Source organism: Balaenoptera borealis, assembly GCF_965194805.1.
Source record: "Balaenoptera borealis genome assembly, chromosome: 4".
Classification (NCBI taxonomy): domain Eukaryota; kingdom Metazoa; phylum Chordata; class Mammalia; order Artiodactyla; family Balaenopteridae; genus Balaenoptera; species Balaenoptera borealis.
In genome coordinates, this window is record NC_138861.1 from 109,297,823 (window position 1) to 109,312,127 (window position 14,305).

At 36.8% G+C, this 14,305-nt stretch overlaps 1 long non-coding RNA gene across 1 annotated transcript in view; it reads right to left on the bottom strand.

The window, feature by feature from the left end:
• Positions 1 to 178: 178 nt before the first annotated feature.
• LOC309627530 overlaps positions 179 to 14,305 on the bottom strand; it is a 439,048-nt gene continuing 424,921 nt past the window's right edge. Inside the window, exons 2-3 of the long non-coding RNA XR_014243794.1 lie at positions 11,181 to 12,015; positions 179 to 10,859 (exon numbers count right to left, since the gene is read on the bottom strand). This is a non-coding gene — a long non-coding RNA (uncharacterized lncRNA). The remainder of the gene's footprint in view (positions 10,860 to 11,180; positions 12,016 to 14,305) is intronic.

Consider the following 14,305-nt stretch of genomic DNA (forward strand, 5'->3'; position numbering starts at 1 on the left):
AACTGAGGCACAAACGCCTCAGTTAATACCTTTGCCCATGTTTACTCAGGAGAGGAAAAGCCTATTTTCCTTTTTGTAAAAAATTTTTATTGGAGTATAGTTGATTTACAATGTTATGTTAGTTTCAGGTGACAACAAAGTGAACCAGATATAGATAGATAGATAGATAGATAGATAGATAGATAGATAGATAGATAGAAAGATAGATATATTTCTCCATTCTTTTTCAGACTATTTTCCCATACAGATTATTACAGAATTTTGAGCAGAGTTCCCTGTGCTCTACAGTAAATCCTTGTTAGTTATCCATTTTATATATAGTAGTGTGTATATGTTAATCCCAATCTCCTATTTTATCACTTCCCCCCTAGATTGCCCTTTGATCAATAGTTTTCAATATTTGTCCAGTGACCCCCCCAGAGATACTTTCAAGGGAGTCTGTGAGATCAAAACTATTTTCATAATAATACTAAAACATTATTTGACATTTTCACTCTCATTCTCTCATAAGTGTAAAATGGAGTTTTCCACCAGACCCTACATGTCATGTGATATGACAACAGATTGAATGAAGAAATGAATAGGAAAATTCTGTTGTCTTCTACTAAACCAGATTTGCAAAAATGTAATACAATGTCAGTCTTTTCACTTTTATTTTAGTTTTGGAAAATATAGTTATTTTTCATTTAAAAGGTTATTTATTTTAACATGCAATGCATTTTATTGTTATGTTTAATGAATTAATAAATGCATATTTTTAAGTTCTGTTTTAATTTTTAATGTGGTAAAGATCAGTAGCTATAACAAATATAAACAAAAGCTCTTTGAGGTCCTCAATAGTTTTTAAGGGTGTAAATTGGCCCTGACACCTAAGTCTTTGAGAACTGCTACTTTTAGCTAGATAAGTGTCTCTCCTAATCCCCCACAAAAGCTGTATTTCTAGTTTTTGATGAAGAAATTGAAACATAGAGAGGTTAAGTTATTCAATAAAATAAATAACAGCTCACAATAAAAACTTTCAAGAAACAGGATTTTGCCAGTCTCATTTTGTTTTTCCATTTACTGTGACTCTCCCTACGCTGTGTGCCACCAGACAGTTCAGCTAGTACACAACTCTGCCATTCAATTGCCTCTATGTGCATAAAAGACCCCAGAACCTAAACAGTTCCAAAAAGTCTCATAATTTCCTTCTGAATCTCTACTTGTTTGAATCTTGATAACATTAGAGACTACACACATTACTCTTGCCTCTCTTCTCTCCCACCAAATTTCCTACCATATCAGATCAAATGCCATTCTGATAGTGAACTTGACATTTTGCCACCACAGAGCATGGGCAACACCACCTGTCTCTTCCCCACATTTCATCTCCCTGCTATCAGAGCCTCAATTAGTTTAGTCCAATTAGTTAGGAGTCCAAGAAGAAGATTTATCATTGGCTTGAACCAGTTGTGGTAATTTTGTTTGAGTTGACAAGTGGTTAGTCTAGAAGAGGTCATGTGACTCAGTCCTGGACAATAATGTGGAAAATCACTTGGTTGAATTTCTAGAAAACCACCACTTTCAGGAAAAAAATATAGATTTGAAGCATGATGTTTTTCCTACTTGGAATACAACTGTGATGTCTAGAGGTTTTTAGTTTTCTTGGAACAATGAGATTACCAACATAAGTAAAACAACTAAAAGAATAACAATAATCCTTACTTTATTGAGCTGTTGAATTAGTACCAGATATCTTATGAGACAAATAAACCTCTATTTATTTAAGTTGCACTTAGTCCATTTTTCAGTTACTTGAAGCTAAATGCATTTCTAACTGATACAAAGAGCAAACTGCAGAGCTTTTTCTATGCACAAGAATTTCTTTGCCAATAAAATTAGATCCAGAAATGACATAGATAATGAAGGCATTTTAAAGTTATATTTATATATGAGAGTTTACAAGAAAACATGAAAATGATGAGAAGAGAAATAGGAGAAATATAAAAGAACAAGTGGGGCCTTCTAGACCTGAAAAAATACAATATCTGAAATGGAAAACTCACTTCATGGTATTAACAACTGATTAGACATCAACAGGGGAAAAAAATCAGTATGATCTGAAAACATAGCAATAGGAACTATTCAAATTTAAGCACAAAGAGAAAAAAAAGGCAGAAAAAATTAACAGAGCCCCAATAACAATAAGGGGTGATATAAAGAAGTCTAATATAAATGCAACTGTAGTCTGAAAAAAAAGAAAAAGGAAGAAAAAAATATTTACAAAAATAATGGCTGGAATTTTATGCAAATTTGATGAAAACTATAAACACACACAGCTGAAAAGTTCAACAAGCTCCAAGCAAAATAAAAACAAAGAAATCCACACCAAGGCTCCTCATAATCAAATTGCTATACACCAGTGATAAAGAAAAAAATCTTCAAAGAATCCATAAGTAAGAATGACACATTACATTCAGAAAAACAAAGATAAGAATGACTACAGATTTCATATCACAAACAATAAAAGACAGAGGACAATAAAACATTTTTAATGTGCTGAAAGGGAGAAAAATGTCATTTTAAATCCAGTGAAACATCTTTCAAAAGTGAAGAGTGATTTTAAATATTTTCAGATAAGTTAAAACTAGAAGAATTTACTGAGGACATCTCCGCTACAAGTAATGTTAAAGAAATTTCTTGGGGCAAAAAGAAAATCATACCATATAGAAATGTGGATCTATTCAAAGGAATTCAGAACAGTTTAAATGATAACTATCTGTATAAAATAAAAATTTCCCTCATGTTTTAATTCTTTAAAAGGAAATTGCTTAAAGAAAAAAGTAAAAACAATGCATATCATAGAATTTATAACATGTAGAAGTAAATTGTATCATAATAATAGTATAGTACCTGGGGAGAACAGAAGTAGACTGTTACAAGGGTCTTACATTATAAAATTAAAAGGATACAAAATGATATACACTGGAAACACTGATAATAAGAAAACTGAGTGTCTATGTTAACATCAGACAAAGTAGGCTTTAGGACAAAAAACAGTGATAAAGAGGGGCATTTCAATATAATGAAAAGTTTAATTTATCAAGAAGACTTCACAATCCTAAATGTGTGGGTACGTAAGTAACACAGTTTCAAAATACATGAAGTAAAAATGGATATAACCAAAGGAGAAATGAATAGATTTCAATTATATTTTGAGATTTCAACACTCTTCTTCCAGTAGTTGATAGATAAATTAAATTGAATAGTCTCTAATAGAAGACAAACAACAATTACCTCCAACTTGATCTAATTGACATTTATAGCACAAGTAACCAAACAACAGATTACAGATACTTTTCAAGTGTGCATGGAAAATTCACTGAGATTATATCACATGCAGGGCCATTAAAAAGTCTCAATACATTTTAAAGGATGGAAATCATAAAATCTATTTTCTCTGACTACAAGAGAATTAAACAAAAATTAAAAAATGAAAAAATATCAGGAAAATCCCAAATATCTGGGAAAACAATCACTTCAAAATAACCAATTTTTCAAAGAAAAACTGAAGCAAGGCATATTAGAAAATATTACAAAATGAATGAAACATACTATATCAAAATTTGTGAGATGGGGACTTCCCTGGTGGCACAGTGGTTAAGAATCCCCCTGCCAATGCAAGGGACACAGGTTCGAGCCCTGATCTGGGAAGATCCCACATGCCACGGAGCAACTAAGCCCGTGCGCCACAACTACTGAGCCTGCGCTCTAGAGCCCACGAGCCACAACTACTGAGCCTGCATGCCACAACTACTGAAGCCCACACGCCAAGAGCTCATGCTCCGCAACAAGAGAAGCCACTGCAATGAGAAGCCCACGCACTGCAACAAAGAGTAGTCCCTACTCTCCACAACTAGAGAAAGCTTGCACACAGCAACAAAGACCCAATGCGGCCAAAAATAAATAAATAAATATATTTATTAAAAAAATTTTTGTGAGATGCAAACAAAGCAGCGCTTACACAAAAGTGTATAGCTTCAAATGCTTATATTGTCAAATTTTTTACATGTCCAAGATCAGTTATCTTAACTAATAAATAAAAAATAAGAACTGAAATCCAAAGTACAAGAAAGGAAGTAATAAAAAGTTTAAATCAATGAAACTAAAAAACAAAAAATAGAGAAAAATCAAGGAAACCATAGGCTGCTTGTTTAAAAAGATCAATATAAATGATAAACCTCTAGCTAAACTGATCAAGAAAAAAAGACAAAAATATTTATATCAAAAATATAATAGGTTGTCAACATCCTTTGACATTTCAAGAGCATTCTCTTGAAATTAAACAAACAATAATAGAATGTTATGAGCAACTCTATGCCAACAAATTTGACAACTTGAGTGAAATGGACAAATTTATTGAAAGACACAAATTACCAAACCTGACACAAGAAGAAGAGAAAATTAAAACAGCTGTATAGCTCTTAAAGGCATTAAATTTTTAATTAAAAACCTTTACAGGAAAGAAAAATCTCCAAATTCAGATGACTGCTTTCACAAATAGAGATGCAACAGTCCTTTATAAAACAGGAACATATTAGATCTAACAATAATCAGAAAGGATAATTCAACATGAACAAGTGGGATTTATCTTATGAATGAAAGATTGGTATAGCACTCAAAAATCAATAAGTGTACTTCCCCATATACACAGAATAAAGACAGAAAATGATGAACTCAATACCTATAGGAAACATACAAATAGGCTGAATGTTTAAAAAGTGGGGGGAAAAAGATATACCATGCATGCAGTAACCAAAAGAGCATTGTAGTGACTATGCTGAGATCACACAAAATAGACCATAAGACAAATATTTTTATTAGAGATAAAAAAGAACATAAAAGAACATTTTATAATAATAAAAATGGTCAACTCATAAGGAAGCCAAACAATTTGTCATCATATATGCACCTAACAAGAGAATTACAAAACTAATGAAGGAAAACTGACAGAATTAAGTAGAGAATAGACCATTCAAAAATAATAGGTAATGGTGGCATAGTGGTTAAGAATCCGCCTGCCAATGCAGGGGACACTGTTTCGAGCTTTGGTCCGGGAAGATCCCACATGCCGTGGAGCAACTAAGCCTGTGCACCACAACTACTGAGCCTGCATTCCAGAGCCCATGAGCCACAACTACTGAGCCCACGTGCCACAACTACTGAAACCCGTGTGCCTACAGCCCATGCTCCACAACAAGAGAAGCCACCAGAATCCATACCAGTGTATGGTACTTTGTTACAGCAGCCGTAGCAAACTAATACACCCTATGCTGTAGGAAATGGGACAGGATTTAGGGACTCAGGATCTTAGCCATGTCTTCCTTGGAAGGTATATAAATCAGAAATCCCTTGCTCAGCTTCAGCATATGTACCAAAGACCTCTTCCTCTCCTTTCTGGCTCCACCCCTGGGAGAATGAGTAATCTTCTGATTCACCTTGTCCTGGTCTTTTAATTTAGGCCAGCCCTCCCAGATCCCAACCCCAGAAGCATGTTCTGTTCCAACAGAAGTACAGACCTCAGCAGTTCGTATCTGAGCTCTGTGGTCAGACAGACTGAGTTCTCATCCTTGCTCTTCTACATTCAAGCTGTGTGACTTTCAACAAGTACCTCAACCACTCTCTGCCTCCATTTCTGGGATGGTAGAGTGTGCCACCTGGGGTTGTTCTGAGAAGCACAGTGTCTGGTACATACCTAATGCCCATTAAATGTTAGTTTTACAAATAATACCTCAAAGGACAGCTATTGTTATGCACAATCACCCCCAGATTCCTCCCCCTATCCAAGAGTATAGCTCAATATCTCAGTTTTGGAGAAACCTTTGGCCTGCTCTTCTGATTTTGAGTTTTGGCCTTCCACGCTATTCCTCCCTGAGGAATTGCTCCTATTCCTCCTGTTGCTCCTTCTGAGGTTTTGGTTTCTCCTATAGTCCAGACCCAACTTCAAAACTCCTCCTCCTGGGCCTATCCAGGGTCCTGCTTCAAAGGGAGAGATACTGATAATATAGATAAACCACCAAAACCTACTCTGGAAAGCCCTAGTCACCAAGCAAAATGCCTTGAAGAGGGTTACATAAGTAAGTGTTGTCTGTGGAGGTGGGACCAGGAAATAAAAAGATGAATAGATGTATATGCTGGTAGGCTTGCAGCAAATGGAATACGTAATCAATTTTACTATTCAGTCTAAGGTTCAGAACTTGTGATGCTGGTCAGAGCAAAACAGGCCTTGGATCAAAGTGTTCCAATTGTTATGCTTTGGCAAGCACAACGCAGAGATGTAATTGTGCATCAGGGAGGCTTTGATGAGTCTGATGCCACACGTCCCTCAAACACAGGAAGGGCCTCGTCAGAACATATGACCAACTAACTCCCACAGACAGGGGCTGTGCGAGTCACCCTGGGGAAATCAAGACCTCAGCTGCTGAGATGAACAATTTCAAAGCTGAGAGTTTGCCAGAGACAATTTTGTGCACAGCAGAAGAATTTCTGCTGGCTTCTGCTCTGCTTGTTCTGAGCAGCAAACCAGTGCCTTGTGTGAGCTTGCTTACAACAGTGGTCCCCACCTATAGAAGATTTTGCCTCTCTGGGGATGTTTAGAAATGTCAGGAGGCATTTTTGGTTTTCACAACTGGAGGAGAGAGTACCACTAGCATCTAGTGCATAGAAGCTAGGGATGCTTCTGAATGTCCCATAGTGCACAGAATAGCCCTACACAGTGAAGAATTATTCAGGCTAAAATATCAATAGTGCCTCTCAGTTGAGAAGCTCTGTCCTACAAGGAAGAACCAGGATTATTTCCATGGCTTTCACAGAGCATTGTGCCATAATCAGGCCGTGATCTGGTTGACCAGCCTCACTGTTTATGATGGCCATTGGTGAAGAGCATAAACATCTGAGTTCAGATTCAAAGTACCACACTTACCAGCTTGAGCAAGATACTTCACTCTAAGTGTTCTGTTCCCTCATCTATAAAATAGGGATTTAAGTAAAATTTGTCTCACAGGGTTGTTTAAGGACTAAATAAACTCTGTGAAATAATTCATGTAAAGTGCTTCATTAAGTACGTAACACTTAAGAAGCAGTATTAACTATGATTTTTCTTTACTACTGCTTTATTTTACTTATTGTTATTTTTGAGGACACAATGTTTTGGCCATGCCACTAGCTGAGAAGCCCTTTGTCCTTCTACCATCCCACTTGTGATCATTCTTGTCCTTCCTCAAAGATAAGTTCAAATGTTTCCTCCCAGAAACCTTCTCAGACCTGCACTAGGGATCAGTCAGTTCCTGCTCTGAGCTCCCTGGCATGTTGTTTACTCCTGTGTCCACCCTGATTACCTACCATTTGCCAGCTCCTAAATGGCAGGGAACACATGTCACCACCCTGTGTATCCTGGTTCAGGCCACAATAAATATCCATTAAATTGAACCTCAATCTGCCTTTATCACAGTTGTCCGCATTTCTTTTGACCCTTACCATCCTGAAAGTGCTTCCTTACTCACTCATTTTGCTGCATGAATAATGATATCTCCAGTCTCCACTGTCTCTTGGGAGCTGACTATGGGTCTGAGGATTTGCAAGACTTTCTCTGAGATGTGATTGGGGGCAGAGAGAGTAGAGCTCTAACATAGACATTGATGAGGGGGAATGAAAGAGGAATGAAGACTCTCTCCCCTCTTCATAACCAGGGGAGAAATAGTAGTCATTGCTCATGGTCAAGGATCTCTATTGGTTAGGCACTGTGTGAGTCTTTTCTATGAACTATCTTCTTAATAGTTCCCATGAGGGAGATATCAAAATTATCCTATTGTTATAATTACTTGACCAATGTCACATGGCAAGGATGACTCCCAGGTAGGTCTGGTTGACCCAATGTTTGTGTTTCTAATCACTCTGATTTACTTTTTTTTTTAATTGGAGTATAATTGCTTTACAATGTTGTGTTAGTTTCTGCTGAAGCTAACTAATGAAGTGAATCAGCTATATGTATACATATATCCCCTCCCTTTTAGACCTCCCTCCCACCCCACCCCCATCCCACCCATCTAGGTCATCACAGAGCACTGAGCTGAGCTCCCTGTGCTATACAGCAGGCTCCCACTAGCTACCTATTTTACACATGGTAGTGTACTTATGTCAATCCTAATCTCCCAATTCATCCCTTCCCCCACTGTGTCCACAAGTCCATTCTCTATGTCTGTATCTCTATTCCTGCCCTGGAAATACGTTCATCTGTACCATTAACTCAATTGGCATCATTCCAAGGAGAGTACAAAAATCTGGTGACAAATTCATAAAACTCTTTAGACCCACAACAGCAGTTATAAATGACAGCTGGATGGTTTTTCAATCTTTTGTTTCCCTAATAGCAGAAAACATTTTTCAAAAGAAAACCTAAAGCCAAGTCTGTTTTGACTCACAGATATAGAAAACAAACTTGTGGTTACCAAAGGGGACAGGAAAGGGGGAAGGAACAAATTAGAGATATGGGATTAACAGATAAAAACTACCCTATATAAAATAGATAAGCAACAATGATATACTGTATAGCACAGGGAGTTATACCAATTATCTTGTAATAACCTATAATGGAATATAATCTGTAAAAATACTGAATCACTGTGTTGAACACCTGAAATTAACACAATATATTAAATCAACTATAGCTCAATTTTTAAAAAACAAACGAAAAAACAAGTCTGTTTTGTAGAAGATAAAACACTGAATTGTTCTCAGTTGAAGGAGGTGGGGAGACCTCTCAAGCCACAACCACCTGTCACCCCCTCCCAGTTTAGGCGCTCTTAAAGGGGTTCTGAGGAACCAGCTGATCCCACCTTTACATTTTGAATTTGAATTTATATATCGAGAGAATGTTTGGTTTTCTGAATTTTGATAGAAGACACTTCTATCAGTTTCTCCTTTTGTCCTTCGACACTCTATTTTCTAAGATACTAGTTCTAAGCTGTTTTTTGGATTAAAGTCTCTTTGGAATCTGGTTAAAGTTACAGAAACTCTAGCTAGAAAAATGTGCATATGCACTGGCACAGTTTGGGACACAGTGTGATGGTCCCCTTAAGTCATTCCATGGAAACCATACATTTTACTCTGTATTAATAACTCCCATTTCTGGACCTCAAATATTCCCTATTTATTCTGTCCCTATGGAAAGGAAGAAGGAGTCTGCTATCCAATCTTACAAACACAGAATTAGCTTCTGTGCCAAAGGATGGGAGTTCTTTTTAACAGATTTACTGAGATATAATTTATATTAAAAAAACATTGTAGGGAATTCCCTGGCGGTCCAGTGGTTAGGACTCCGTGCTCTCACTGCAGAGGGTGCAGGTTCAATCCCTGTTTGGGGAACTAAGATCCTGCAAGCCGCGTGGCACGGCCAAAATAAATTATTTTTAATTAAAAAGAAACTGTGCATAATTAATGTATATAATTTGATGAGTGTGGACATAGGCAACCATCCATGAAACCATCACCACAACCAAGGTAACAGACATATCCATCACCTCCAAAAGTTTATGTGTATCTTTTTGTGTTTGTTTTGGTAGTAAGAACATTTAACATGAGATCTGCCCTCTTAATAAACTTTAAGTGTACGATACAGTATTATTATCTATAAACACAATGTTGTACAGCAGATCTGCAGCACTTACTCATTTTGAATAACTGAATTGTTATCCTTGTTAATTAGCAACTCCTCATTTTCCTCTTCCCCCAGTCCCTAGTAAACACTATTCTATTCTTTGCTTCTATTTGTTTGACTACTTTAAATACCTCATATAAGTGGAATCATGCAATATTTATCCTATGGATATTTCACTTCTCATTATACCTTCAAATTCCATCCGTGTTGTCACAAATGGCAGGATTTCTGTCCTTTTTAAGGCTGAATAATATTATATTTTATGTATATACCACATTTTCATTATCCATTTATCTGTTGATGGACATTGTGTTGTTTCCATATCTTGGCTATTGTAAATAGTGCTGCAATGAATGTGAGAGTACAGATATCTCTTAAAGATCCTGATTTCAATTCTTTTGGAGAATTGAAATACATAAATCTATATAGATATAGATACAAATAAATAAATATCTCTAGAAGTGGAATTGCTGGATCATGTGGTATTTCTTTTTTTAACTTTTTGAGGTACTTCCATACTCTTTTCCAAGTGGCTGCACCATTTTTTATTCCCACTAAAGGATGGCACCTTTGAATGGAGGGGCAAAGGAATCAAAGTTCCATTCTGGCCAAGCTAACTGTTTCCCAGCCACCATTGTCATAACTAAAAGTTCTTAAATTTAAAAAATGAGAAATCCTAAAAATCAAAAAGCAAAATAAAGCAAGTAAAGCTAATTATGCTTAGAGTTAGTGGCTTAACCACTCAGAAAATAATTTCAACTGACTTTTAGAATACAGTAATTTGTACATCCATCTAAAGACAAAAACAACTATAAAGGAATATTAAACTCTTTTCAGTAATTATATTGTTAGTGGTAATATTGATATTGTTATTTTGAAACTGTAAGACCTCAGTCAAGTTACTGGAGATTTTATTTGCCTGGGTTTCTGTTAGTTTTAAAGTAGAAAACCATAGAAGATGTTCTCATGAGTTGGAAGCACAGTGGGGAAAGACAGTGGGTATTCTGAATCTAGGCCAATCTTCCCATCAGCTTTGGCTCTGGCAAACATATTATCACTGCAGCAATTATTAATTTTCTCCTGAAGAAAACAGACATCTCCAATGATAAAAAAAAAATTTCTCCACCCACATGACTTGGCCTATACTCCTTTTAAGAAATGAAACCTTGGGCTTCCCTGGTGGCGCAGTGGTTGAGAATCTGCCTGCCAATGCAGGGGACGCGGGTTCGAGCCCTGGTCTGGGAAGATCCCACATGCCGCGGAGCAACTGGGCCCGTGAGCCACAATTACTGAGCCTGCGCGTCTGGAGCCTGTGCTCCGCAACAAGAGAGGCCGCGATAGTGAGAGGCCCGCGCACCGCGATGAAGAGTGGCCCCCGCTCGCCGCAACTAGAGAAAGCCCTCGCACAGAAACGAAGACCCAACACAGCCATAAAAAATAAATAAAAAAAAAAAACTTCTAAAAAAAAAAAAAAAAGAAATGAAACCTTGATCTTACTATCAGTTGACTAACTTGTCCTGATTTGTCTGATATTTTCCTGTTTTTAGCTGGAAATTCAGTGTCCTGGGAGACCCCTCAGTCCTGGGCAAACTGGGACAGTCTGTCACCCTACTGTACAAATGATTCATTCACCTCTTCACTGGGCTGGCTTTCTTTTTAAAGCCCTCTGTATCAGCTGAGAATGATTCTGGCCAACCCCCCTAGAAAAGATGACACCATGCCAAATATCTCTTTTCCAACCCCCATATTTCTCTTTTGACAGAAGAGGGGACAGAGAGTTGGGGATGGGGTAGGATGGAGACGTTACCCCATGTGTGTATTATCCCCCCATGTGTTTCTTCTCTAGCACCTTATGTTCTTCACTGCTCTTAAAAGTTCTACTTGCCTTCCCAAACATGTCATACCTCCACAGCTCCATTTTACTGGCTACATGGAAGGGAAGGAAAGGAAAGAAACAATTTCCAAACCCAGCTGAGTGGATACGTGGGGCAAAGGAGACAGTTGGGAACATAAGTTACTGAAAGTTTGGGATCTATATGTGTGTGAATGTATTTTGAGGCAAGGCAAGGCCTGGGATGAGGGTGGAGGCTGGCTTCCAAAAAAGACAGAGAGACACCTTTCAGTGGCAAAAGGGAAATTAAAGTCAGCTTGTCCAATAGGTAACTAATAAGAACCTACTGTATAGCACAGGGAACTCTACTCAATGTTCTGTAATGACCTATATGGGAAAACAATCTAAAAAAGAGTGGATATAAGTACATGTATAACTGATTCACTTTGCTGTATAGCAGAAACTAACACAACACTGTAAATCAACTATACTTCAATACAAATTAACTTTTTTAAAAAAGTCAGTTTGTCCAAGTCATCTATCTTTAGGGCATGAATAGAGAGGACATGACCAGTAAATGGCAGGAAGGAGTAAAAGGGTTTAAGGAGGAGCTTGGGAAGCAGACTGTGGAGAAATTCAATGAAAAGAGAATATGGTCACCACTGCTTTTTTGTCTGGTTTTAAAATATTTATTAGGAAAAATTACAAACATACAAGAGTAGAGAGAAGAATATAATGACACCCCATGTATCCATTTCCAGCTTTCAACATTTATCAATTCATGGTAAATCTTATTTCATTTATATCTACCCCACTCTCTAACACCTGATAATTTCAAAGCATTTTTCAGATACTGTATTATTTCATCTAGAAATATTTTAGTATGTATCTCTCAAAAACAAGGCCTATTTTTCAAGGTATGTTCACAATTCCATTATCATGTCTAAAAAATTAACACTAATGCCATAGTATCATCAGATTTCCAATCTGTTCACAATTCCTCCATTTCCTGATTACATTGATTAATACGTACCTATTGGCTGTTTCTACCTCTTCTTTTTCCTTACAATTTATTTGTTGAAGTAATGTATAATTTTGCCAGTAGAGTTTCCCACATTCTAGATTTTGTCAAGTGCATGCCTGTGGTTGTGTTTAATATGTTCCCCTATCCCCTGTTTTTCCTGAAAACTATCAGTTACATTTAGAGGTTTGACCACATTCAGGTTCAATTTTATCACTTTTTGTGGCATGATGAGGCTCCATCAGGGGGCATCTAACGTCTCATTACCTCTGTTCACAAGATGTTAAGATTGACCAGTGGGTTTCAGTGTTATCCTCCTGATCCATCTTCCATAATATTTCACCTAATGATTTTAGTAGCCATTGATAATCATTATCTGTATTTATTATTTCATTAGGAATTGCAAAATAGTGATGCTCTAATTCTAATTTTCCTTCTTAATTTATTAGCAGGAATAGTTTTATAAAGAATAATCTTTCCCATACCAACTATTTAATTACATTGAAGTAAAGGAAATACAGAATAAATACTTCATGTTTTCCTTCACTTTCCCTTATTTGCCAATTTTCTCAATAGTTATTTGGGTCCCTAGAATCCTCCAAAAGTAACCAGTGACTTTTTTGTGTTTGTTTAAAATATCATTATAAGTTCACAGATTTCTAACATATTTGATGTATTTCAATATATTGCAGCTATTATCCTTTTCAATGTTTAAAGTTTCCATCTTTAGCCATTGGAACTACTTAGGAGCAACCTCACATTTCTGCTAAGTCATTTTAACATGGCCTCAAGGGCCTTTGATAGCTTCCATGCTTTCTGGCATGGCAAGATATTCCAGACTCATCTAATGCATTTCCTGTCTCAAACCTGTAATCATCCATTTCTCCAAGAATTCCCAGTTCTTTAGTGATAAATCTTATTTGGAGACATCAATTTGGATGTGAAGGATCCTTATTGCTACTGGGTTGATCATTCTTTCTAGGCTTTTTCAGTAGACAGATCTAACAATTTTTTTAATAGAAAATATATCAGGATTCATTTTACTTATACCTCTTCTCTCTAATGAGGAGACCAGTTCCTAATGACACTGGAATTATTACTTATAGTACATTTATGTGTATGTGTGTGTTTATGTCTTTATATGACAAAGAAGGGATCTGAGCAGAGTCTCCATTCTCACAACAGAGGGAGGGTGGTGGGACACCAGCAGGAGGGGTACTTAAAGTGGAGCTGCTGGAAGAGGATGAGGAAAGATGGAGAAAGAAAGAGCATCAAGGAGTGAGGGAGCCTTCATACAGAATATTCTCTGAAGGCAAAATTGCAAGGTCTTATGCATAAGGTAAAGATGTTTATATATCAGCAGACAACCCCTAAGAGTAAGACACTATGAAATCACATTCCTTGACCACCCCTACAATAATACCAAAACTTACATAGCATACCACGTGCTAAACATTGTTCTAAGTAATCACTATATAAACTCATTGAATCCCACAACAACATCAAGAGGTAGACATCATTGATATTATTACCATCTTATAAAAGAGTAAATTGAAGTACAGAGAGGTTAAACCGCTTGTCGTAGGTAAAATTACTAGTGAGTAGCAGAGCCAAGATCCAACCTAGGCATTTTGACCTTAAGTACCATCATGATGCTATATGCTTCTCAAGATAGGGTATTAAGGACAAACATACAAACACATGCAAATACTCACAGACACATACACACATATGTACATGACTTTGGAACACTAGCAAA